This window comes from Poecilia formosa, unplaced genomic scaffold (assembly GCF_000485575.1).
Source record: "Poecilia formosa unplaced genomic scaffold, Poecilia_formosa-5.1.2 Scaffold15, whole genome shotgun sequence".
NCBI classification, from domain to species: domain Eukaryota; kingdom Metazoa; phylum Chordata; class Actinopteri; order Cyprinodontiformes; family Poeciliidae; genus Poecilia; species Poecilia formosa.
In genome coordinates this window covers 3,065,151-3,092,854 of record NW_006799954.1, presented here as the reverse complement: position 1 = coordinate 3,092,854, position 27,704 = coordinate 3,065,151, and the positions used below count along the sequence as shown (strand labels likewise).

Sequence of the window (27,704 nt, the reverse complement as noted above, 5' to 3'; positions counted from 1 at the left end):
ATGAGAGATGGCAGAGGCAGCGTCATGCTGTGGGAAGATGGATGGAGATGAAGCAGGGCAGCTTAGGATCTATAGCAATACTTGAATGTAAATGTTCACAGACGTTTTCCATCCAACCTGACTGATAATGAGGTATTTGTTCTCTCAGTAGGTTTAACTGCAAATGTTACAAAACTTTTTAGAATTTTATTTGTTATAAAAATACACCTTGCACTTCTCCTTTTACTTTGCCATCTTGTGCTTCTTTATGTTACGAAATCCATTTAAGTTTGTGGCCAAATTGAGAAAAAAAGTTAATAGGGTGCAAATACTTTTGTAACTAACTAAGTATGTTAAGATTAAAAGTCTTGGTGTTTACAGTGTCATCCATCTTCCCTCGAAGCGTCACAGTAGGGCTTTGCGGCCTATTAAGAGAAAACTTTTTTTTTTTTTTTAAATCACAAAATTCTTAAGATGGGAGAATCATGTGGGCTGCACAGTGGCACAGTTGGTAGAGCTGTTGCCTTGCAGCAAGAAGGTTCTGGGTTCGATTCCCTGGTCTTTCTGCATGGAGTTTGCATGTTCTCTCTCTCTCCAAATTGCCCCTAGGTGTGAGTGTGTGTGTGCATGGTTGTTTTTCCTGTGTTGCCCTGCGACAGACTGGCAATCTGTCCAGGGTGAACCCCGCCTCTCGCCCGGAACGTTAGTTGAAGATAGGCACCAGGACCCCTCCCGATCGCACCAAGGGACAAGGGTGTATAGAAAATGGATGGATGGGAGCATCATGTCGTATATGACATGATGTACATGATGACACACAGGTAACGCTCTGTATACAGAGCGTTACCTGTGTGCTTACCTGTTGTTGCCTGTGGTGGCACCAGTCTACTGAAAGCCCACAGGGCCCATTTTAAAGAGATCAACTAATTGATAAAGGAACTGCAAGACTGGAGGTTCAGATTACATGATCAACTACTCAGTATAAATGCAAATTAAATTTGCTTCAGAGGATAACGTCTTTCCGTTGGAGCTGTTGAGACAAAGGCTCAGCATCAGGCCCCCAAATGAAGTGAGTTTCCTATCTGTGCAACCTTTGCAGATGTGCGCTCATGCTATCAGCACTCAGAGCAGCTGAACAGCTTTGACTCTGCAACATGATACGGCGTAAAGCGTGTCAGACTCCCTCACGGCTGCAGCCTCACATACTGATCATATCGAGACACAGAGGGAGAGCGAGGTGTGGGAGCTGCGACGGGCTACGTCAGCAAGTGCACCATCAATCACCGACATTCCTACACTTGTGAGCAGCTGGCCCATTTAGAGGTCATGCACAACATAATGGATTCCCTCTGACAAACTCAGACACTTTTTTCCTCCATTTTAACCCAATTAGAAGAAATCCTCAGAAGAAGAAAGCATTTTAAGTCATTTTTTAACGGGGATGTTGCCTTTTCTTCCCGTCTGTAAAAACCAGATGCGCTCTAACCTAACAAAAGTTTTTGATGTTACAGTGCGAGAGTAAAAATTTCAAAATAAAACATGAAATTCAGAAAACTGTTGCAAGAATTTCCTTTGCGCTCTGTTTTGCAAGTCTATTGCAACTTTCTTCACAAATGTTAGCACCTCTGCTATGGTTGTGACCCAAAGCAACAAAATAAATTGTTGCTAAAGCCATTTGCTGTTCTTAAAATGCCACTCTTTGCTACAGTTCTCCAAAATCTAACTTTGTAGGTGACTTTTTGAACCATCTTCCTTGTGGCAAGATGCATTTGGCTCCTCATCCAGCTTTTTTTTGTTGTTGTTGTTGTTCCATTTCAATTTGTTTTTACTCTAGATATCAGATACTTCAGGCTAGCAGCTATTACACTGGAGATAAAAGCTTTTTTCTTTTTTGTAACCAACAGCTGCTTCTCTTGAACATGTTCTCTTGTTTTTCCCATTTTTAAGAGCATAGGTTTGAAGTACTTTTGAATGAACTGACCTGAACAGTAACAGATTTTCATACAAAAAAAAAATCTTAATACAGTTCTACAGGTTTTTTTTTAATCTTTTCAACCATGAAATATAGCTTAGAAAATTTTAAGTCACATTATGTTTATATCTCAGGAAAACAAGAAGTCATGGATTACTAATTAAAAGTTGCTAAATGTTCTTATTAACCTAAAAACTGAGAGTATACTCTACAAAACGACTTAAGTGTTTCATTTTTAAATATAAATTGTTAGTGGTGCTAATAAATGCATCGCTGATGATTATGTGAGAAAAACAACATATTTATTTGCTTTTCTGAGTAAATTATGTGCTCCATAGTCTTCAAATGCATGTCTCTGAAAGAAGATGCGTCAATTCTCAGTCCAATTCCCTGATGAACCCCCCACTGATCCGCAGCTCCCCAGACGGACCGAACCAACACGTCTCCACTCGGATGAATGAAGAGACATTGCATAACGAGAAGAACCTAACCAGCCTGACCTGCTGATAACTCGGCTGTTGACATGTTGCCATGATATAGGAACTAGGAAGACATGTAGTTACAACAATATTACTGACATAAACCTATTTCCGTTTATTTTATTTATTTTATTTACATTTTATGTCGGCATCAAGCGCACTTAAAGTCCCTGTAATGAGCCAAGTATATCATTGGTATGCAGAATATGAATGATATATAATCTCATACTAAAAATTGAGATTACAGTATTGCAGACATTGATATTGCAATGATAATAGTGATGTAATATATTGTGCAGCTTTGCAATGAAACATATCTGAAACACAATATCAAATAAATTAACAAAACATCCAGGATAAGCACATTCATAAAATGGCGAGATTAGTGTATAAATGGTTTTATAAATAGTAAATAGCAGGGAGTTTATTGAATTTATAAGTGCAGAAGATAACATCTTTATATTTAGCTGACATAAAAAGATATAAATGCAACAGGAAAATCCTAAATTGTCAGATTATTGTTGTTTAAATAGGTAAAGTTTTCTGAATTAAGTTATCTACAATGCTTTTGCTATCAGAAATGCTGTAATCTCTGTTGACAGCTTAGCAGATGGCCAATCAATAAAAATAAACTGTTTCAGATAAGATACAGTTAGAACTGCAGGTTAATCCTGATCATATTAAATCTCTTACTTCACTATTAATAAAAACGTCCAACAAGGAAAAATCTTTGAGGTATAGATATATATTTAAAATTAATAGCCATTACCTAAAAAAAAAAATAAATAAATAAAACATTTATTGGCATTCAATTTATATCTCACAAAACACAATAAGGAAATAACTAAATAAATACTAAACGGAGAAACTTAGAAAAACCTTGTCATGTAATTTACCAACAAAAAAATAATTTAAAAAAATGTATCTGTTTTATAAATATTTTAATTATTTGTTTTTAGACAAAACACCAGCAAAGTTGAAAAATAAATGTAATCAATTTCTGTCATGGATGGAACAATATCTGTACTTGCTTTTATATCACAGTAAATTACAGTCTTGCAAATGTACTGACACACTTTAAAGCTTTTCACATTTTGTCTCATCAAACCTCAAGAGATCGACACAACGAAGTGCAGAATCCAAGAAAATCTTACTCTGACACCCCTAAATAAAACCCAACACAACTAGTTGCTTTCAGAAATCACATAATTATTCATTGTAGTAAACACATCAGTATGGATGCTCTGTTCTGCGAAGGCCTCTGGGGTTTGTGTTGCTCTGTCCCATAAAATCCAACTAAAAACACACTGAAATATGTGTCTGCCAAGACAAAATGTGTCAAAGGGTATGAATTATTTTGCAAGGCGATCTGCTTGTAAAGTTGAAATCAGTCCAGAATTTTTCTCTTCTTTGTGTTTTGGTCGACCACAGCTGCCAGGCTGATAAAACGTTCCTCTTTTGAATCAGGAAGAAAGTAAAGAAAAACGTTCAACAGACGTGGATAAATCCGACGCTGGATTTGGTTGCTAGACGAGCAGTTTTTAGGCAAAAAAAAAAACAAAAAAAAAAACGAGAGGGAACGTTTTCCAAGACAGTTTTTCTTCCACTAAATTCAGAATACATCTGCTCATGATGCGCTATAGGCTGAAAAGATCAACCATAATCTCATCCCTCTTAATACGAGACGGTTCTGTTTGTGCTTTTACTTCTGCCCCCGATCAACAGCTGACTGCTGGGCGAGGGGTCGGCCGCCATGCTTAGCTGTCCCCCCCTGCCTCTTGGCTGCTTTTGCAAACACAAAGAGGCTGCACACCTTCAGACATGTGTGTGCACGCCTCCCCCCCCCCCCCCCCCACACACACACACCCCCACCCCATTACACCCCACATGAGACCTCATCCACTTAAGCCCATTTCAGATGCTAGGCACTATACAGGCTTTTTGCACAATACGCACACACCAGATAAAACATTTACAGATCACATGCACACATGAAAACACACACACACACACACACACACTCGGGCGCATATTCATCTCTGTAGAGACACACACTCACACACATCACATGCAGCAGACACACCACAGAGACTTCCAGTCCCCTCCCCCCCAACTGAATAGTCTGTTCTGACAATCCACAGGACAGCCGGAGCATTGACGTCAGAGGCAGGCCCATGAAAATACAGGGTCCCTGGGGGGTTGAGGGAGTTATGCACATCTTCACAGCTTGGCTTGCAACTAGCTCAACAGCCAAAGAGCATATAACCGCCTCTGTTTACTCTTATACACGTACGTAGGAGAACGCTATGATGAAAGAAAAAAACAAAAAAACAAAAACAAAATCACACACACACACACAGAAGGGTCCACATTTACACAAAGTCTGCCGTGCACAAATTTGTATGCGACTGCAATGCGGCTCATCTCAAATGTGACGTCAATGGACGTCACTGTGCTGTGATCCATTAGGACAAATGTGAGATAGGTGCATAATTTAGGTTAATGGAAATACGAATCACAGCACACCATTTACCTGCCCCGTGCCGTCTTAATCACTGCCGTTTTGAATAACTGCCGTCAGACCGTAGTAGACGCACCCAGAGGAAAGGTTTGTTTCTCCCTCAGACGTCCCTGTTCCCCAGGGAGAAGATGACATCTTTGTTTGTCGCTTAATAATGTGAAACTTGTTCTGTTTTTTTTTCCCCTTCTTCTTCTGAGACATCATTAGGACACGATGTCCAATAATCTCTTTGTTTTCATTCCTCTCATGTTTTTAAAGCCTGGAACAGGTGAACAGTAGTTGCAGTTTGCCTGCAGGAGACCAAATAGTATTTGTTGCATTGGCTGAGGGGAAAAAAAAAAAAAGAAGTTTAAAGAATTATAAACTGAATCTAGTGGATAATATTAGTGTGTGGAATTTTTATAAAAAATTGCTTAATGTGTTTTGGATTAAAAAAAGAGAATAAAGACGTTTTCTTATTTTGTTTTAATGAGACACGTTCTACCTACAATAAGGGACACTTTTTATTCCAGGCACCTTTTTAAAAAGTATTAAAATGGTTCGTTCTGAAGTCTGGAAAAGATCAGAAGTCTGGCTTGGAAATGAAGAAAGCAACAAAGCATCCAGCTGCTCCGACTCAAATTTACGTCTGAAGTTCACAGACGGAGCAGTGAGGTTACAGCGGAGAATCGGCCCGAGAGTTTTGGCAACTTCCTGCAATATGCTGATGTGTGGGGGCTTTTATTTGTTCAAAGTAAATGACTAAAGGGAAACATTTTATAGATAAATTATATGTCAACATCAAATACCTGAAGCAAATAATATATGAATTTGTGTTATTTTCCTGTGGTTACCTCTCTTCTCTTGGGCTCTCTGTAATAACCTTAAAGGCTAAATAGTGTAATGAGAAAAAATATGACATCCTGCAATAGCCTCTGAGTTTTGCAAATATGTTTGGATTTATTAATTTTAACAAAACAGAGAAGGTTCATTAAATGCTAAAAGAAAGGGCAAAGTTCTATAGATTGTGCAAAAGTCTGAATTCTCCAACCTTAGTAGATGTTGGAAAATCTGCAGGAAACAACACACGATTATTTTGGGTGAAAAATGTTACACTTCAAATTGCAGCTGCATTTTTTTCTACGGAGATCATGACTTTTAAAAAGCAAAAATTACCTATGAAAATATGCATGATCATGGTTGGCAACACTACATAGATAAACAACGGTTAGACTCATCAGTGAGGTCATTAGATTGTCATTAAATAAAATGATAAAAATCGAGAACAGATGAACAAACAAAAAGTCTTGTGCTCAAGCGGATGAAATGTTTAGAGATAAACTCAGAAAGTGCAGCTCACCTCACTCATTCACATTTGTTAGGGCTCTCTGCCAACTGGTTTTGCGCTCTCTGCACTCTGGAGTATTTCCATCATTAATTTGAAGCTTGTTAGCTAAATCGGCTCATTGACACCGTTAGGTCCTCACATGAGCATCTCAACCAAGACCAAAATGAGAGAATGGGAGGGATTAAATGGACTCCTTCTCACGCAAAATGTTACATTATTGCTCAAAACCTCAACCGAATGCATACAAATCTCTAAAGGCCATCATGCTCTGCATCATAGTACATATAGAGAAGATAAAATGTCTTCTTCTTTTAGAGTTCATTGTCAGGACAGGTGTAGCTAGCTGTTGAGAGCGCTGCGCGTTGGTTGTCCCTTTCCTGCCCTCCCCAGTATAATCTTTACCCAACATGATTAACTGGCCGCTGGTGTATTGATAAATACTTTTTCCCACTTTGTAGCCATTAGCTCCAAAAGTCAAATCAATGAGTGGAGTGACAAAAAAACAAAGCCGCTGATGTTAGCCAGTATGGTACTCTTATAGTTATGTACTGTCCCAACTGTTTGCAACACAGAGATCTTTCAAATTTCATAAAATTTAAAAGAACGTGGACGTATTTAAAGACATGCAAAATGTCTTCAGTGAACCTGCTCTGTTCTGTGAACGTAGCATAAGATGCTAAGGTTTACACTGAATAGATAAGCTCTTAAATGGCCCCGTCCACAAAGAAGTGGACCAAAATGTCGCATTTCTCATAAGGCGAAATTATTATTGTCTTGTAATAGATGTATAATTAATATGAACAAAACTGTGTAAGTGTAAAGAGTGTTTTTGGACCAAACTGTATCTACACAAATAACGGAATAGCGGTATGAATGATATGAAACATGACGATAACAGGAATGTGTTTACTTTTTATAATTGCAGGGTTTTTTTCATGCATATTTTCCTAATAGGTTTGACAACATCTGAGGTGGAGCATGACAACACGAGCTCCTACTGCCTGATTACAGCAGGACTGTTGCTCCTTTGTTGTTGGCCGCTCTGATGAGGTGAATTTGGGGGTCTAAGCTGATGCACTTCTGAGTCAGCAGCTGAGGGTAAAGAGTCAGATCTGTGTGTGTGCGTGTGTGTGTATGTGTGTGATGGGAGGGTTTGGGTGTACAAAGGGCTGGCATGGTGGAGCACACATTTACAGACACCAGCTGTACATACTGATACAGCGCACAGTCTCTGATTGACAGAAACAAACTTGTGACAAATTAAGGATTTTTTTTTTTTTTTAAGGAAATGCTTTCGTCCGTGTTCTAGGATTTGGCTTTTCTTATTTTGTGTTCACACTGGCTGCAATTATTGCTCGTCTCTGGAAGCAAAAAATTGCTTTTATAGAAATAATAAGATTTAAGAAATCCATTATTTCAGAAGTTGTTGTTTTCTTAGGAGTACTGTAACATTTCCTAAGTTGCTGCTAATTTTGGCAGTCCACCATTTCAGTTTTTGTCTCTCTAACGTCTTGTGGGATGTTTTCAAGTGAAAGTCAAAGCTTATTTATACAGCACATTTACAACAGCCTCAGCTTCACAACAGACGACATCAGAGCTAGAAAAATTATAAAACAGAAAATTAGATGAAGTTTAGGAAAATTGGCAGACGATACCAAAAACTGACATGAATAAAAACTAAAACAGTGTTCAATTTCAGCTGCAGCAATCCATCATTTTGAACAAACGATGGATCAATCCATATGTCTTGTCAGGCTTAATGAACCAGTGCTTTAATGTCATTTTCTAAACTATATTCATAGTCAACTGGTTATGTGCCTCAAGTAGGTAATACAGCAACAGTTTGACTCAAATGTAGATCATAAACAGGACCAAATAAGGATCAGAATCGCAATCAGTAGCATCAGAGTGTCTTCAGAAAATAGCTGAAAACTAAATGACATCACATGTGTCACTTTTGTGATTATGCATCTCTATAAAATAGGTTATATTGCTAAAAGTATTCGCACGAGTGACGTCTCATTCTGAATCCATAGGGGAAAGAGTGGAACACATCCTCTGACTTTTGAAACTCCTTTTGCATCTGTGCTGTTTAGCTAATAAATTTGCAATGTGTTGGCATCTCAAAGAACTTGAAAAATTTATTGACTAAATCCGATGTAATCTGAGGCTTCCTGCATGCATGCCAGACGTAAAATCAGGCTCAGTCGGACAAGGAACATGGGGAACCCATAAAAGGTTTCTCCAACTGAAATGCATCAGTTTGAAACCCGAGCTTGGCGCCACATTAAGTCATAACCTGCTTTCTCTGGAACAAATGCAGCGTTTTTATTCACAATGCCTGAACAGGAAATGTGAAAGGTGTGAGCAAAGTAAACAAAAGCACCCAAACTTGCTTGTAACTCATAAAGCGGGATTCTGTGTGCCAGTGTTGTAATTCCTTGATAGATGTTTGATGTAAAATTGTTGAAGAGCAGCGGTTGTTCTCATCAACACCAGAAAAATTACACTCTTAATTATGTTTTTCCTTTAAATGTGCTTATATTTAATACCCACAAGAGGATGATGTGGTCGGGGAGCTATGTAAAAGTTCATATGTGCATCACTGCAAAGCAGAAACAGGATGAGAAGCCGCATGAGTGCGCGCTCTGATGTCACAATGTAGAGATGCAAACAACATTGTGGGTATAACAGCTCATATGCTTCATTTCTCTTGAAACGCGAGTCAACTAAAGCAGTTTTCCAGTGTGTAAATGCATGCCTTTGGTATGTTGTAGGGTAGACAAACTGATTAAAACTGATGTGTTATTTATCTTGTTACTATAGAAAGCATGAGTTCTTGCATCCTCAAGTTTCATTTTTTATGAGTTTCAACAAAAACCTGAACATGGAGTACAAATTATTACACTTTAGATGCTTCTATTGCAATAAGGTCTGTCGGACGTTATGAAACAACCCTGTTATGTTATGTGGTGGAGGCATTTCAGTGCCGCTTTGGCATAACAACTCAAATGGATCGACACCATTTCAAAATCAATTCATACTTGTCAAACAGTGTTAGTGTAGCGTCCTGCATTGAATACACATTATTTACACTACAGTTTGTGAAGGTTCTGAAAATTCCAATAAAACCAGTTTTAATGCCTTACCTGGCATTTCAACCAGAACCAGATGAAGAAGAACAGGTCCAGTTCAGATGAATTTAAAGCCAGTAAAGTAGTGAAATTATATATATATTTTTTTATTTCTGAATGTTTTCTTTCAGATGTTAAGTACTAAAATATATAAAAAGCAAGTCATTTAAAGTATAATAAATCAATGTAAACATCACTGCTCTTACTATGCAATGTCTTCTGACTCCGATTTGTGTGTTAGGGTTGATGACATCACAAGAGGCACAGGAGTTGAAGTAATCAGTTTATATAGATAAATATTATCCAGAGAAAGCTTTTTTTCCCAGAAGGATGAATTTTATCTCAATTAAACGATTATTTACGATAAAATAGCAAAGTCAACAGATTAACTGGTTTTACCGGATATCTTTGCTAGTAGTTTTAATGTAATTTAGTTGTATAAAATTTTCACCGGCAACAATATTAAGAACCAAAATTTGCTTTGTGTTCAATTTTGAACAAACAACAAGGGACGTGACGAAACAGGTTTGCTTTGGTTCATAGTGGAAGTGAATGAACACAATAGTGCAGATCTGCAGATGTTGAGCACTGTAGATTTCTTCAGCTGTAAATCAGAGCCTTCAGTGGGAATGGAAAATGCCAGTTTTTGTTTCCATTACCTTTTACAACCCAGAACTCTGTGTCTTGATTTAGTTAATAATTTTATAGCCATATAAATGAGAACGGCTCAAGCAGGGAAAATATTTTTTTTTCCTTCCTTTCTTTGTTTCTCTTTCTTTCCTTTTTTCTTTGTGTAAACAACTTATCAAAGCTAAAGAGCACAGCATATTTCATATAACACTGTTTTCATTTAAGGACTGTTCAACATATAATCATACAGAACCTGGAATAGCAGAAAATTAAAGATCTAAAGAATTTAACTGCGCATTTCAATAGTAATTCATCACTGAAACTCATTCCCCTTCATTTTACCGTATTTTGCTGGGTTGCAATCAAAAAAAATGTATGCATTTAAAAGGGAATGTGCAGTGGGGAAAATAATGGTAGTGTATCCAATAAGTGGGCTATTTGATACACTAATAATTTGTTCAAATTTCCCTACTTACAAAGAATGAAAAGGTCTGTAATTTTCATCATAGGTACACCTCAACTATTAGAGACAGAATAAAAAAAAAACCAGAATATCACATTGCATAATTTTTAAATATTTATTGCCATTTTGTTGCACGTAATAAATATTTGATCACAACCAACTAGCAGTAATTTTGGCTCTTTAAGAAGCCTTTCTATCTCTGCTCATTATTTGTATTAATTGCACCTGTTTGATCTCATTGTCTGTATAAAAATACACCTGTCAATCAGACTCCAACTTCTCTACCTTGGGACAGACCAAAGGGATGGGCTGCAGGACACCAGAAACAAAATGACAGGAGGCCGTTGTGGTCAACAGGCAAACAATGTTGCTGAGAAGACAACTGTTGCAGCAAATATTAGAAAATGGAAGAAACTCAAGATGACCGCAGTGGCGCAACTACACATTATTCAGGTGGATGCGAAAACATAAATCGGCGAGTCGCCCCCTCCAGACGGGGTTTTGGCGCCCCCTCTGGTGCTGCGCCCCTATGCGTTGCATACGCTGCATACCCACTTTTTGCGCCTCTGGATGACCGTCAGTCTCCCTCTGACTGAGGCTCCAAGGAAGATCTGGCCCTGTGGTGAATCGATGATCATGAGAAAGGTGAGGGATTAGCGCTGAACTACACAGGGGGGGGGGAAGAGACCTGGTCAATGACCTGAGGAGAGCTGGAACCTCAGTCTTAAAGGTTACCATAGCAACACACTACATATAGATTGAAAGGCTGCAAGCCAGTGCATGTCCAGGCCAATCTGAAGGGTGTCAGGAGGCAATAGGAGGCATGGGAGAAGGTCACGGGGTCAGATGAGAACAAAGTAGAACTTTATGGCGTAAACTTCACTTGGAGGAAGAAGAAGGATGAGGACAGCCCCGAGAAAACCATCACTGCGGTGAAGCATGGGGGTGGAAGCATCATGCTTTGGCAGTGCTTTCTGCAAAGGGCACAAGGCGACTGCACTTTGTCAATTAGAGGACGGATGGGGTCAGGTATTGTGAGATATTGGGCATAAAGGTCTTTCCCTCAGACCCAAAACACACAGCCAGGTCAACTAAGAAATTACTCCGTAAGAAGGATTTCAAGACCGGGGAATGGCCTGGCTGGTCCCCAGACCTGATCCCAGTGGGAAACCACTGTAGGGACCTGAGACTCTGTGCTGAAACCTGAAATATCTGGAGGAGGTCTGTACGGAGGGCAAAAATATCCACGCTGTGCAAACCTGGAACAAACATTCGGTTTTATTTTTCTATTGTATCAAATACTCATTTTATTCCATAAAATGCTAATCAATTGTTTAAAAATGATAAATTTCAGCATGCATTTGTACTCTGATACTCAGAAATGAAATCAAGCGCAACTAGTTGAACGTAACGCAGTACCACTGCAAACCTATGTAGACATGAGAGCCCATCTAAACTAATGGGCAGGGTAAGGAGAGCATTAAACTCTGAAGCTGAAGTTGCTGAAACAACATCACACACATAGCAGTAATTAAGATGCTGGTGTCAGAAGTATTTATTTTTAGCTGCAGATCCATCCTTTGCTACAAATGATCAAGAGTTGACTGTTGCTAATGCTAAGATATTTTTATTTTGGGCAATAAAATGTTTATTTTCTTATTTAAAAAAGGAAATTAATTATCTATTTATTTATTTATTTGTATTCCTCACTGCATGAGTCATGGGCAATGTTGGAGGAAAACCTACAAAAGGCTGTAAAAGCAAAGACAGGAGTGAAGATTCACCTTCCAACAAAACAACTTACTGCCAGAGCTGTAGAGTATACATGGGCTAGAGTGGCCCAGTCAAAGTTTAGACCTCTTTATCTGTGGCAACAAAACCAACATCCACAATTGCCCTGCATCAAATTTCCCAGCGAAATGAGGAAAAATTTCCAGTGATTTGCAGAGCTGGAAGAGGCCATAAAGCGGACGACAACATAAAGGAAAGTCTACGTTTGAATACTTTTGGAATCTCATTTGCATTCTGCGAAGCTGACAATGCAGTTATTTCAGGAGCAAAGGGGTTCAAATAATGCTGGCAAATAAGAAGGAGAACTGATTTTGATCACGGCGGCTGGGAGAGAACACGTTCACAACGCCGGACAGGTGGTGCAGCTTTCCAACGCCGTGTGAGTGGAGCTGCAGAAAGCACATAAATCAAAGGGAAAGAAATGTGCGAAAGAAAAAACCATGAAAAAAAAAAACTCGATGAAAAAGAGTGCACAGGGGTGGCGGGTGGCTGTGGTGGTGGTGATGGCTGGTTGTAGCGGCGGTGGTGGTGGTTGTGCTGGGTGGTGAGGACGGGGAGGAAGGGGGTGCATTTGCGTCAGAGCCGTAGCCAATGAAGTCAGAGATGGGGCAGGCTCGAGCAAGGAGATGCTGTTACTGCCACTCACAGGAACCCGCTCGGGCCTCATGTCCTCCACATCACAGCGCTGGCGCAAATTATGTCTGCCTGAGCGTCTGTGACACATGCATGCACAGTAAAATGTAATTTATGCGCATTACACACATGTTCTGCACGGCTCTCCTGCACTGAAATCAGCCTGCCGGTAAAAATCTCTGTGGAAGATTTTAGCCGGAGTTTGTCTGGGGAAATTGATGAGAATTAGCTCCACATACCCTGAATTACATGAGTCTTTATAAAGCAACACATTGTTTATTTATAAAGCAGCTAATACAATGTAGGATTGTTGTTTCATGTTTTAAAAGAACAGCAAAGACTCCAGTGCAACAGTGTTAGTTAGTGTTATACAACACAATGTGTTTTGTGGGAGGTGTCTCAAATGGAAATAATCAAATTAAATTTGACCAAAAATGTAATTTCTACTACAAAAAGAAAAGAAAAAAAAAAGAAAAAAGAGGGAGGAAAGAGACAGCGGCATAGCTACATAAAAACCCCACCCTGCTTTCATTTTCTTTCATTTTTTTTCTGTCTTTGACGTGAGTCTCGCCACACATCCGTCACAGATGTAAATTCTGGGTTTTTAGATTAGCAGTTTGTGTTTCTGTTGGCACCGGTGCTGACCCAGATTATTACATCTGTAATTCTAGAGGATGATGAGATGATGATGATGAGCATGTGGTCAGAGCTCCGTGTGGGAAGGGGAGAAAGAAAGAAAGAAAAAAAAAACAACAAAAAAAACAAATTCATTCACTTTGCCAATGTCATGAAGTCAAGCAAAAATGCCTCACTGTGTAAATCTTAAGCTGCAAAAAAAAAATAAATAAATAAGAGGAAAATAGGGAAGTCAAATTTGCTTCCTCTAATGTGCTCAGAATGTGTTTCACCAAAAAGGATCTGTTGCTGATCTTGAACAAAACGTGGGTTTAAAGCGTGTTTCACTTTGCTTTTTTTTTTTTTTTTTTTTGTGGCGTTAACAAAAGAGAATCAGCTGCAGCTCCACTCGCAGGAAACACATCGTGCAGCTGATGACGCAAGCAGGAGACATGAGCCGTGACCTCATCCGCTCCTCATCAAACCGTTACTCTGCTCTCTACCTTACACACACACACACACACACACACACACACGCAGAGACACACGCACGCACATGTAATACTGAGTTAGTGTTGGCTTTGAAGAGGCATCCATTCTCCTTCAGTGCTATATGATGCAGTCGCTTTGCTTGCTGAACACACACACACACACACACACGCACATTGACGTGCTAACCATGACTTGGCCTGCAGCAGACCTTCTGCTAAACACATGCTGGGACCATTACTGATGCACATGATTGGTGTGTATTTTTGTGTTTTAGAAAGAAAATGTGAGCACACTGAGGTACATGTACAAAATTATTCCTGTTAATATTATAATTATTACTATTATTGCTGCAATATAATAATAATTCTTAGCAATAATTAGTAATGTTATAATTAATATGTTAAATAATACATTAATAATTATTATTAGTAGTATTATTGTAGCAGTGGTGCTTTTTTGAAGCAAAAAGATAAAAATACTGATTTTATTTTAAATATATACTGTATATATCTTGCTGGCTGAATAGGTTTACTACAGTTAAATAAATTGTTATATATAGGACAGCACATTTTCTTGTAAGATATTAATGCTCCTGAAACTTGATCACAATTCATTGTTTTCAGATGAAAACAAAGTACTAGATTTAAAAAATATATATATATTGTCACAACAATCTGAAAGGTGTGCTGTGCTGATGTGTTCAGTTATTCTTAAAGTGAGATTCCTAAATCAAATCCAGTAGAACCAACAAACTAAACTTTTATCTGAAGGAACTGTGGAGGAGCTGCACAGATTCACAGTTCAAGTTGGAGAATCTGCCAATACATCAACTATACTCATGCACAAATTTGGTATTGATTAAAAAACATCAAGAAGTTAGAATTATTTCTGTTTACAGAGGGGCACAGTAAACAAACATATGTGAAAAGGTACTCTGCTCTGCTCAGAGGGAACTGATACTACACTGTTTTGCTACATGCAAAATGCCAGCCTTGTCAGAGCACTGAACACACCATAGAAACCACAAACATGGTGGTGGCAGCATCATGCTGTCACTTCACTTTTCTTCAACATGGCCAAAAGTAAAAAGGGCTGAATACAAAATCATGCCACATATTTCAACTTTTTATTTGTAAAATATGTTGAAAATTATTCATAATTTTCCTTTAACTTTATACTACTTTTCAAAAGTCTAACGGAAAAACAAACAAACATGTATTGTAATTTGTGGTTGCAATTTTGTGGTTGCAAAGTTCAAGACAAGACAATTTCTGCAAGATGCTGCAGAACTTGTCTTGCAATGTCAAGACAATTTCTGCATGTCAAAGTTTTGTTTTAAAATACAGAACTTTGAATGCCTTCGTAAAATAATACATTAATTTCGGCTTCAAAAATTATTGTAAACAAAAGAGGGGGGAAAAAAAAGAAAAGAAAGGTTTGCAGCTGCTGGTGTGAGAAGCAGCTGTTTTCCTGCAACCCTCGTCCGAAACCAAACAAAGTCCGTATGAATCATAAGTGAGAAATATGGGTGCTGACGTAGAGGCCCGTCGATTTCTCTGCACAGCACACATCAGCACAGGCTGAGGTGGCCAAGCAGCCAGACGCCAGGTCTGCCTGTTTACTGATAACACATGGACACAGTCCATTCATGATCTTAAGCCTACCACACACACACACACACACACACACACACACACACACTGACCAGCCTCGTCATTTGCCACTGCCTCAACCTTAGCTCTTTTGATAAGCTGTAACAACACTTTTATAGCTCCGGCTTTAATTGCTGNGGTTGATGACATCACAAGAGGCACAGGAGTTGAAGTAATCAGTTTATATAGATAAATATTATCCAGAGAAAGCTTTTTTTCCCAGAAGGATGAATTTTATCTCAATTAAACGATTATTTACGATAAAATAGCAAAGTCAACAGATAAACTGGCCATGGCATCTTAATGTGTTTAATTGGTTTTACCCGATATCTTTGCTAGTAGTTTTAATGTAATTTAGTTGTATAAAATTTTCACCGGCAACAATATTAAGAACCAAAATTTGCATTGTGTTCAGTTTTGAACGAACAACTAGGGACGTGACGAAACAGGTTTGCTTTGGTTCATAGTGGAAGTGAATGAACACATTAGTGCAGATCTGCAGATGTTGAGCACTGTAGATTTCTTCAGCTGTAAATCAGAGCCTTCAGTGGGAATGGAAAATGCCAGTTTTTGTTTCCATTACCTTTTACAACCCAGAACTCTGTGTCTTGATTTAGTTAATAATTTTATAGCCATATAAATGAGAACGGCTCAAGCAGGGAAAATATTTTTTTTCTTCCTTTCTTTGTTTCTCTTTCTTTCCTTTTTTCTTTGTGTAAACAACTTATCAAAGCTAAAGAGCACAGCATATTTCATATAACACTGTTTTCATTTAAGGACTGTTCAACATATAATCATACAGAACCTGGAATAGCAGAAAATTAAAGATCTAAAGAATTTAGCTGCGCATTTCAATAGTAATTCATCACTGAAACTCATTCCCCTTCATTTTACCGTATTTTGCTGGGTTGCAATCAAAAAAAATGTATGCATTTAAAAGGGAATGTGCAGTGGGGAAAATAATGGTAGTGTATCCAATAAGTGGGCTATTTGATACACTAATAATTTGTTCAAATTTCCCTACTTACAAAGAATGAAAAGGTCTGTAATTTTCATCATAGGTACACCTCAACTATTAGAGACAGAATAAAAAAAAACCCAGAATATCACATTGCATAATTTTTAAATATTTATTGCCATTTTGTTGCACGTAATAAATATTTGATCACAACCAACTAGCAGTAATTTTGGCTCTTTAAGAAGCCTTTCTATCTCTGCTCATTATTTGTATTAATTGCACCTGTTTGATCTCATTGTCTGTATAAAAATACACCTGTCAATCAGACTCCAACTTCTCTACCTTGGGACAGACCAAAGGGATGGGCTGCAGGACACCAGAAACAAAATGACAGGAGGCCGTTGTGGTCAACAGGCAAACAATGTAGGTGAGAAGACAACAACTGTTGCAGCAAATATTAGAAAATGGAAGAAACTCAAGATGACCGCAGTGGCGCAACTACACATTATTCAGGTGGATGCGAAAACATAAATCGGCGAGTCGCCCCCTCCAGACGGGGTTTTGGCGCCCCCTCTGGTGCTGCGCCCCTATGCGTTGCATACGCTGCATACCCACTTTTTGCGCCTCTGGATGACCGTCAGTCTCCCTCTGACTGAGGCTCCAAGGAAGATCTGGCCCTGTGGTGAATCGATGATCATGAGAAAGGTGAGGGATTAGCGCTGAACTACACAGGGGGGGGGGAAGAGACCTGGTCAATGACCTGAGGAGAGCTGGAACCTCAGTCTTAAAGGTTACCATAGCAACACACTACATATAGATTGAAAGGCTGCAAGCCAGTGCATGTCCAGGCCAATCTGAAGGGTGTCAGGAGGCAATAGGAGGCATGGGAGAAGGTCACGGGGTCAGATGAGAACAAAGTAGAACTTTATGACGTAAACTTCACTTGGAGGAAGAAGAAGGATGAGGACAGCCCCGAGAAAACCATCACTGCGGTGAAGCATGGGGGTGGAAGCATCATGCTTTGGCAGTGCTTTCTGCAAAGGGCACAAGGCGACTGCACTTTGTCAATTAGAGGACGGATGGGGTCAGGTATTGTGAGATATTGGGCATAAAGGTCTTTCCCTCAGACCCAAAACACACAGCCAGGTCAACTAAGAAATTACTCCGTAAGAAGGATTTCAAGACCGGGGAATGGCCTGGCTGGTCCCCAGACCTGATCCCAGTGGGAAACCACTGGAAGGACCTGAGGCTCTGTGCTGAAACCTGAAATATCTGGAGGAGGTCTGTACGGAGGGCAAAAATATCCACGCTGTGCAAACCTGGAACAAACATTCGGTTTTATTTTTCTATTGTATCAAATACTCATTTTATTCCATAAAATGCTAATCAATTGTTTAAAAATGATAAATTTCAGCATGCATTTGTACTCTGATACTCAGAAATGAAATCAAGCGCAACTAGTTGAACGTAACGCAGTACCACTGCAAACCTATGTAGACATGAGAGCCCATCTAAACTAATGGGCAGGGTAAGGAGAGCATTAAACTCTGAAGCTGAAGTTGCTGAAACAACATCACACACATAGCAGTAATTAAGATGCTGGTGTCAGAAGTATTTATTTTTAGCTGCAGATCCATCCTTTGCTACAAATGATCAAGAGTTGACTGTTGCTAATGCTAAGATATTTTTATTTTGGGCAATAAAATGTTTATTTTCTTATTTAAAAAAGGAAATTAATTATCTATTTATTTATTTATTTGTATTCCTCACTGCATGAGTCATGGGCAATGTTGGAGGAAAACCTACAAAAGGCTGTAAAAGCAAAGACAGGAGTGAAGATTCACCTTCCAACAAAACAACTTACTGCCAGAGCTGTAGAGTATACATGGGCTAGAGTGGCCCAGTCAAAGTTTAGACCTCTTTATCTGTGGCAACAAAACCAACATCCACAATTGCCCTGCATCAAATTTCCCAGCGAAATGAGGAAAAATTTCCAGTGATTTGCAGAGCTGGAAGAGGCCATAAAGCGGACGACAACATAAAGGAAAGTCTACGTTTGAATACTTTTGGAATCTCATTTGCATTCTGCGAAGCTGACAATGCAGTTATTTCAGGAGCAAAGGGGTTCAAATAATGCTGGCAAATAAGAAGGAGAACTGATTTTGATCACGGCGGCTGGGAGAGAACACGTTCACAACGCCGGACAGGTGGTGCAGCTTTCCAACGCCGTGTGAGTGGAGCTGCAGAAAGCACATAAATCAAAGGGAAAGAAATGTGCGAAAGAAAAAACCATGAAAAAAAAAAACTCGATGAAAAAGAGTGCACAGGGGTGGCGGGTGGCTGTGGTGGTGGTGATGGCTGGTTGTAGCGGCGGTGGTGGTGGTTGTGCTGGGTGGTGAGGACGGGGAGGAAGGGGGTGCATTTGCGTCAGAGCCGTAGCCAATGAAGTCAGAGATGGGGCAGGCTCGAGCAAGGAGATGCTGTTACTGCCACTCACAGGAACCCGCTCGGGCCTCATGTCCTCCACATCACAGCGCTGGCGCAAATTATGTCTGCCTGAGCGTCTGTGACACATGCATGCACAGTAAAATGTAATTTATGCGCATTACACACATGTTCTGCACGGCTCTCCTGCACTGAAATCAGCCTGCCGGTAAAAATCTCTGTGGAAGATTTTAGCCGGAGTTTGTCTGGGGAAATTGATGAGAATTAGCTCCACATACCCTGAATTACATGAGTCTTTATAAAGCAACACATTGTTTATTTATAAAGCAGCTAATACAATGTAGGATTGTTGTTTCATGTTTTAAAAGAACAGCAAAGACTCCAGTGCAACAGTGTTAGTTAGTGTTATACAACACAATGTGTTTTGTGGGAGGTGTCTCAAATGGAAATAATCAAATTAAATTTGACCAAAAATGTAATTTCTACTACAAAAAGAAAAGAAAAAAAAAAGAAAAAAGAGGGAGGAAAGAGACAGCGGCATAGCTACATAAAAACCCCACCCTGCTTTCATTTTCTTTCATTTTTTTTCTGTCTTTGACGTGAGTCTCGCCACACATCCGTCACAGATGTAAATTCTGGGTTTTTAGATTAGCAGTTTGTGTTTCTGTTGGCACCGGTGCTGACCCAGATTATTACATCTGTAATTCTAGAGGATGATGAGATGATGATGATGAGCATGTGGTCAGAGCTCCGTGTGGGAAGGGGAGAAAGAAAGAAAGAAAAAAAAAACAACAAAAAAAACAAATTCATTCACTTTGCCAATGTCATGAAGTCAAGCAAAAATGCCTCACTGTGTAAATCTTAAGCTGCAAAAAAAAAATAAATAAATAAGAGGAAAATAGGGAAGTCAAATTTGCTTCCTCTAATGTGCTCAGAATGTGTTTCACCAAAAAGGATCTGTTGCTGATCTTGAACAAAACGTGGGTTTAAAGCGTGTTTCACTTTGCTTTTTTTTTTTTTTTTTTTTGTGGCGTTAACAAAAGAGAATCAGCTGCAGCTCCACTCGCAGGAAACACATCGTGCAGCTGATGACGCAAGCAGGAGACATGAGCCGTGACCTCATCCGCTCCTCATCAAACCGTTACTCTGCTCTCTACCTTACACACACACACACACACACACACACACACGCAGAGACACACGCACGCACATGTAATACTGAGTTAGTGTTGGCTTTGAAGAGGCATCCATTCTCCTTCAGTGCTATATGATGCAGTCGCTTTGCTTGCTGAACACACACACACACACACACACGCACATTGACGTGCTAACCATGACTTGGCCTGCAGCAGACCTTCTGCTAAACACATGCTGGGACCATTACTGATGCACATGATTGGTGTGTATTTTTGTGTTTTAGAAAGAAAATGTGAGCACACTGAGGTACATGTACAAAATTATTCCTGTTAATATTATAATTATTACTATTATTGCTGCAATATAATAATAATTCTTAGCAATAATTAGTAATGTTATAATTAATATGTTAAATAATACATTAATAATTATTATTAGTAGTATTATTGTAGCAGTGGTGCTTTTTTGAAGCAAAAAGATAAAAATACGGATTTTATTTTAAGTATATACTGTATATATCTTGCTGGCTGAATAGGTTTACTACAGTTAAATAAATTGTTATATATAGGACAGCACATTTTCTTGTAAGATATTAATGCTCCTGAAACTTGATCACAATTCATTGTTTTCAGATGAAAACAAAGTACTAGATTTAAAAAATATATATATATTGTCACAACAATCTGAAAGGTGTGCTGTGCTGATGTGTTCAGTTATTCTTAAAGTGAGATTCCTAAATCAAATCCAGTAGAACCAACAAACTAAACTTTTATCTGAAGGAACTGTGGAGGAGCTGCACAGATTCACAGTTCAAGTTGGAGAATCTGCCAATACATCAACTATACTCATGCACAAATTTGGTATTGATTAAAAAACATCAAGAAGTTAGAATTATTTCTGTTTACAGAGGGGCACAGTAAACAAACATATGTGAAAAGGTACTCTGCTCTGCTCAGAGGGAACTGATACTACACTGTTTTGCTACATGCAAAATGTCAGCCTTGTCAGAGCACTGAACACACCATAGAAACCACAAACATGGTGGTGGCAGCATCATGCTGTCACTTCACTTTTCTTCAACATGGCCAAAAGTAAAAAGGGCTGAATACAAAATCATGCCACATATTTCAACTTTTTATTTGTAAAATATGTTGAAAATTATTCATAATTTTCCTTTAACTTTATACTACTTTTCAAAAGTCTAACGAAAAAAACAAACATGTATTGTAATTTGTGGTTGCAATTTTGTGGTTGCAAAGTTCAAGACAAGACAATTTCTGCAAGATGCTGCAGAACTTGTCTTGCAATGTCAAGACAATTTCTGCATGTCAAAGTTTTGTTTTAAAATACAGAACTTTGAATGCCTTCGTAAAATAATACATTAATTTCGGCTTCAAAAATTATTGTAAACAAAAGAGGGGGGAAAAAAAAGAAAAGAAAGGTTTGCAGCTGCTGGTGTGAGAAGCAGCTGTTTTCCTGCAACCCTCGTCCGAAACCAAACAAAGTCCGTATGAATCATAAGTGAGAAATATGGGTGCTGACGTAGAGGCCCGTCGATTTCTCTGCACAGCACACATCAGCACAGGCTGAGGTGGCCAAGCAGCCAGACGCCAGGTCTGCCTGTTTACTGATAACACATGGACACAGTCCATTCATGATCTTAAGCCTACCACACACACACACACACACACACACACACACACTGACCAGCCTCGTCATTTGCCACTGCCTCAACCTTAGCTCTTTTGATAAGCTGTAACAACACTTTTATAGCTCCGGCTTTAATTGCTGCAACTTTGTGCTTGCTTATTAATAGCGTCAAAATGAGAAGAAACAAACTCAACATTACGGGTCAACACTTTCGTCAGCAAATCAATAAAACTTTTTATCTGTCATTTATTGATTCATAAAAACTCAGATAATAAAGCTTCATTTAAAATTAGGGCACATATAAATCTGTCACATTGTGGGAGGCTTTCCACATTTGTTACCAAGATTAGAAATAAAGCTGTTAATAAAAACAATATAACAACCATAAACCGTGAATGTTCTGCTCTGCTTTGATGCTAGCCACAGCTCCGAGATGCTTCATCTTTATACTTTAGCACCACCTAGTGTCTGTCTGTGGCAGGACATGCAATGAAGACGTTAAAAGCTTTCAATAACACACATAAGATACTAAATATAACAAAACAGGAAAGAAAATGCTCTTTCCAGGTTCAACTTAATTCTTGGATCTGCACTGAACTCAGATTATTTTAACTCCAGAGTGTCAAAAACAACAATTTTTTCTATTAAGAGCAACCATTTTGAAATGTATGGAACAACATATAAGGCAACTATTTCTCAACTATCTCTGACAGTATTTGACAAATATGAGACAAAATATTATTCTGTTTCACCTACACAGGTAAATCTTTGGGTTTCATTGTTTGAAAAACTACAATATGCTGAAACAGACAATAATCCATACAATTTATGCAAGAAATTACCTAAACATTAAACAACATTTTTTAATCTATTACCTGTTTTACACACTAAATGGTTTCAGAACTAAATAAAGGATATGAGTTTAAAATTATTCTGATTTGTAAAACCTTCGGCTCAGCTTGGAGAGCAGGTCATTTGCACAGCTGTGATGATTATTAATGCACAAGGGGTCGGGGGACGCAGTCGGCACCCAAGGGTGGCCCTGTAATTGACAGGTTCACGCTGCACAGTAAGAGGAGAGACAAAAACGCTTTGTTGTCCTGATATGAATCTGAATGCCCCGGCCTCTACGCCTCTCCTGGATATCTGAGCAAACAAAAACCATCGCCATGAGAAAAGACGAGCTTGAGTGTTCAGATGTTCTAGTGAATAAAGCAGCAACGGCAACACGGCGACTGGCTTCGTTTTAGATGCAGATATAGAGGATCCCGCAGTAAATTAGAAAAGCATCAGAGCGTCATTTATTTCAATAACTTATTCAAAAAGTAAAACTCATTTATTATATAGATTTATTACATAGAGCTCCATATTTGAAGCATTTAATTATTAAAACTTATATTAAAAACTCACAATTCACAGAGTTTACTGTTGAGGAAAGTTCAGTGGGAAGAAAAAATGTGATAGATAAATGTATTTCGGTAGCTGCACGCTGTAATTATTAATTTATCAACATTAACAAAAATATATTCTCAAAATTAATGTATGAAACATTAGTTTCACTTTTTGAGTTAAATGACTGAAACATTTTCACAATTATGAACAAACTTGCATTTGCAATGTCCACAAAGATTTTTTTTTATTTTTTATTAAGCTTGAGCAAATCCAAATTTTTCTTCAGGATACTGTTATTTAAATTTATTTAACATATTGGTTGTGTGATGGTGCATTTTTGGTTTTTTCACACGTATTCTCCAAGCATTTGCATGTTGCCACCTTTAAGTTCGATTTAAAATCCGAAATTGCTATATTACACTGCTTCTTTCAGTAAACCGCAGTGACCTAATCACACATAAAAGCATAGATGAGGCCAAACATTTGAGTGGGAGAGGTTCAGTGGAGAGGTTCCCCGCTGAGGAGTCACAGATGCCCCTCACAGTGGGAGAAGGAAGCTCCTTGCTCTCTCCTGCGTAAGCCAAGGGAAACTCTGATTTGGGCACAGAGCCCAGCAGCAAAACACAGAGCCGAGGAATCAGGTCGCATCTTCACCGCAAACCGAAGGCAAAACCGACCAGAACGTCTGCAAAGTCCAGAATGGCATCTGTTTCAGTTGGTAACGACGTACAGCAGTGGTCCCCAAACTACGGCCTGCGAGCCGAATCTGGCCCGCCTCCACATTTGGTCCGACCCCCTCAACAATACCAGAGAGCATTTAGATTTTTTTTCATATACCGTATTTTCCGGACTATAAGCCGCTACTTTTTTCCTAAGCTTTGAACCATGTGGCTTATATGTGAATTTTTCTTCAACCACCAGGGGGATCTTTAGGGCGTTTTAATGGGCGCTTTCTTCTTTTATCTCCAATTCTGACTTCCAATGAATCAAAGCCCCCATTAAAACGGAATTAGGTTTTAATGGGGAATTTAAATTTGAGAATGTTGTTGATCAGTTAAATAGCACTGAGGGGGAAAAGAAGATTTTTCGTTTTTTTTAAATAATACTGGGATCATGAGAATTTGAGGTATATATATATATTAGGATCCAGTAGATGGGAGTAGTGCAACAATAATGGATGCAAGCTGCCGTTGAAATCTGAAGAAGAAAAAGAAGAAGAAGAAGAAGAAGGTGCCCATTTTCATTTAGCACATGCTAGTAGCAGACACGAAGGATCAGCACTTGTACTGTTACAGTTACCGTTCAGAAACTACCATAATTAGTTCAGTTAAATCTAAACTTGACAACTTTTTCTTTTTCAACCATAATAAATGTGACATTCAATTGACCCGTTATGACTCAAATGTTGGGTGTCCGCCCCCCTCTGCTGCATCGCTGTGGAAAACCTGGAGCGGCAGAGATATCTGCGGTTTATAGTCCGGTGCGGCTTATAGTCCAGAAAATACGGCATTTATTTCATAAATAGTGTTATTTCCTGGATTTTTTCTGTGAAGAATCCAGAGAGGGTTATTTGGTTATTATTTATTTCATTAACAGTGTTATTTATTTCCTGAGTTTTATTCTGTGAAGAACCCAGAGAATGTCATTTGATTGTGCTTTCTGGAAAACAATATATTTTTACATTTAGGCACTCCTGCAATCGTCACACTTTTTCTGTTACAAACTGACTCCGGCCCCCCACCAGAGAAGGGAAAAGTTATGTGGCCATCACAGGAAAAAGTTTGGGGACCTTTTTGGGGACCTGACGTACACAGAACATCAGATCATAAAGAAAAGATCTGCTACGTTTGTTAGAAATTAATACTTGTACTGCAGAGTTGATTCTTGCATTGAAATTTAAATTTGATTCAAAATCAAGACTACAAATTTTACTACGTTCAGCCTCTAATCATTAACCTTTAGTTTATGAAACTAAAATTTATGTTAATTTACTGATTTGTCTAATTTTTTAAAGTTTCTTGGGTACAAAATCAGCGCTTGAAGCAGTAAGATAGAACATCAATATAACACTGATTAATGGCACATGGGCTCATTTTAATTCTAATTTCTGAGCTGCACGTTTCAATTTCTGTTTTTCTTTTGACTTTTCCTCAGCAGCTTCTGTGTACTTTGCAGTTTATTTTCTGTGATGACCTGGTGAGAACCTATTTGGCCTCTTTGCTGTTTTTTAGATTTGTAATTTGATCTTTTCATGCCCAACTTACTGTTCCCTTTTAAAGACCTCACCGGACTTCATTGATGATAAGAAATCAGGGATGACACAGTTTCTCTTTGTCAAACTCAAATAAAAACAATCTTCTGCTCTTAGATTTGACATCACTAAACATATTTTTTTATTTAAAAAAATTACATATCGCAGCTTTAATTCTGCATCTGTTGGTCTTAATAAATGCACCTGAGACTAAGTGACTTTATTTCATCATCTGTAGTGGCTATATTAACCAAACCATCAGTGATTACACTCTAAGAAAGCTGCAGCACACAGACATATTCAGTGAAGGGAAACAAACCTAATGTCTTTATCACTTATTGAAACCACAGTCAGGCAGACAATTTTGTCTGCACACTTCATACAAGCTGGCACAACTCCCTGGTTTTAAGGTGATTTCGAAACACCTCTTAACCAATACGGCCTCTCTAACTGCTGAGATTTATGTAAAGATGCAGACTGAAAATGAAAAATTATTACACTTTGGCAGCTAACGATGATGCTCTGCTGTGTTTCATCAAGTCAACGGGAAGTTTTAGAGCACTTTCTGCTTCCCTTTCCTAACAACCTTAAAGGAAATGTTGATTTCATTTTCCATCAGGACTTGATTGTTGAAAAAAAGAGGAGAGACACAGGAAAGCAACCTGCCCTTCTTTATCAATACAGATGAAGCATGGCGAAGCTCTGAAAAAGCTTCAAAGTTTTCAGTTTAACAGAAAACAGTGACATCTGGTGGCCAATTACAGTCATAGCAACAAGAACTGACATGGCTTCGTCTGATTGTGGTGGTTTTAATCCGATTATGTTTTGTTCATTTATACAAACTAATTATTATGTCATAATTATGCATGATGCATGAGAATGAGCTACATGTTATTTTTTATAATAATTCCAATTAAAAAACAACTTCATATCTATATTTCAAACCAACTGAGCACAAAGTGGAGTGACAATGACATTCACTTATGACACGGAAAAAAATTTAGTCATATGTGAAATAATCTGTCAGAGAAACTAGTACTTTTTTAAATCAATGTTGAGGAATTGTTTACTTAAAACAAGCATTTGTATCTTGTTAGTTTTGTCCTATTTTAAGTGTACTGAGATATTTGCAATAAAAAGCAGGCAAAAATTCTTGATAAGATTTAGTGTTTTTCCAGAATAGTTTTCAGTTCCTACATCTGCTCTAAGGCAAAATAAATGCAGTAGAAAAACTATCCAAAGAAGAAAAAAAATGCCATAATTGGTTTGAAACACCCTTACATATCATTGACCGTTTAGTTGTTACCTTTATTTTAATCAAACCACCAAAAGTATTCATCATGACTCCGAATGCAACTCCATTAGATGGTTTGTAACGTGAATCCCACCTTCATAACTGAGTGAAGACAAACGCAATCTCCAATTTAAAAGCAGTTCTCCACTTCAACATATTTTTCTCCAACAGAATGGAGAGCAAACTGAGCCGACCTCCATCTTTCTCTTTAACTCTGCTGACACACTGAGGATTTCTGCTTTATTCTGTAGCTAAAATCTAAATCTGTTGTCTCACAATTGTGACCCCACGGGCGACTAAGAGGAGATTAAAAAACGTAATCCTCTGCATCAAAAATTATTTTTCCAGAAATAAAGACGCTGGTACCACTTCAACGTATCTGTAATTCCTATAATGAACACACTCCGACTGCATGGGTTTATATAAGACATTTTGGAGACACTGGATTACTGAATTGACATGATTAGTGTTGGATTATCTGTAAATTGATCAAATGACTGTATCCTGTATGTGCTGTATTCAAAATAAACCTATAAAACATCAAGCCGGCAACCTCCGTTATTTTTTCCATTTTAATTTCTCAGTTCATCTTTTCACAATTTATCACACAACAACCAGAAATGAAAGTGTATTTATTAGAATGTTATTAATAAACTAAAAACAATGTGGCATGCTCCTGTAATCATCCACCCTGAATTAATATTTTCATAAACTAGCTCCAGTTTGAACATCTGGAAACTATTTTTTTTTTTTTTTGCCTATTTGCCAATAGATCAAGTTCGGTCAGATTGGATGTAGAATGTTTGTAAACATCAATGTTCAAATCCTGTCACAGATTCTCAGTTGGATTTAGGTCTGGACTTTGACTGGACCATTTTAATTCGTGAAT

The 27,704-nt window shown here is 38.3% G+C and overlaps 1 protein-coding gene across 4 annotated transcripts in view; it reads right to left on the bottom strand.

The window, feature by feature from the left end:
• pde10a (phosphodiesterase 10A) overlaps window positions 1-27,704 on the bottom strand; it is an 88,527-nt gene that overhangs the window by 59,394 nt on the left and 1,429 nt on the right. The window lies entirely within an intron of this gene.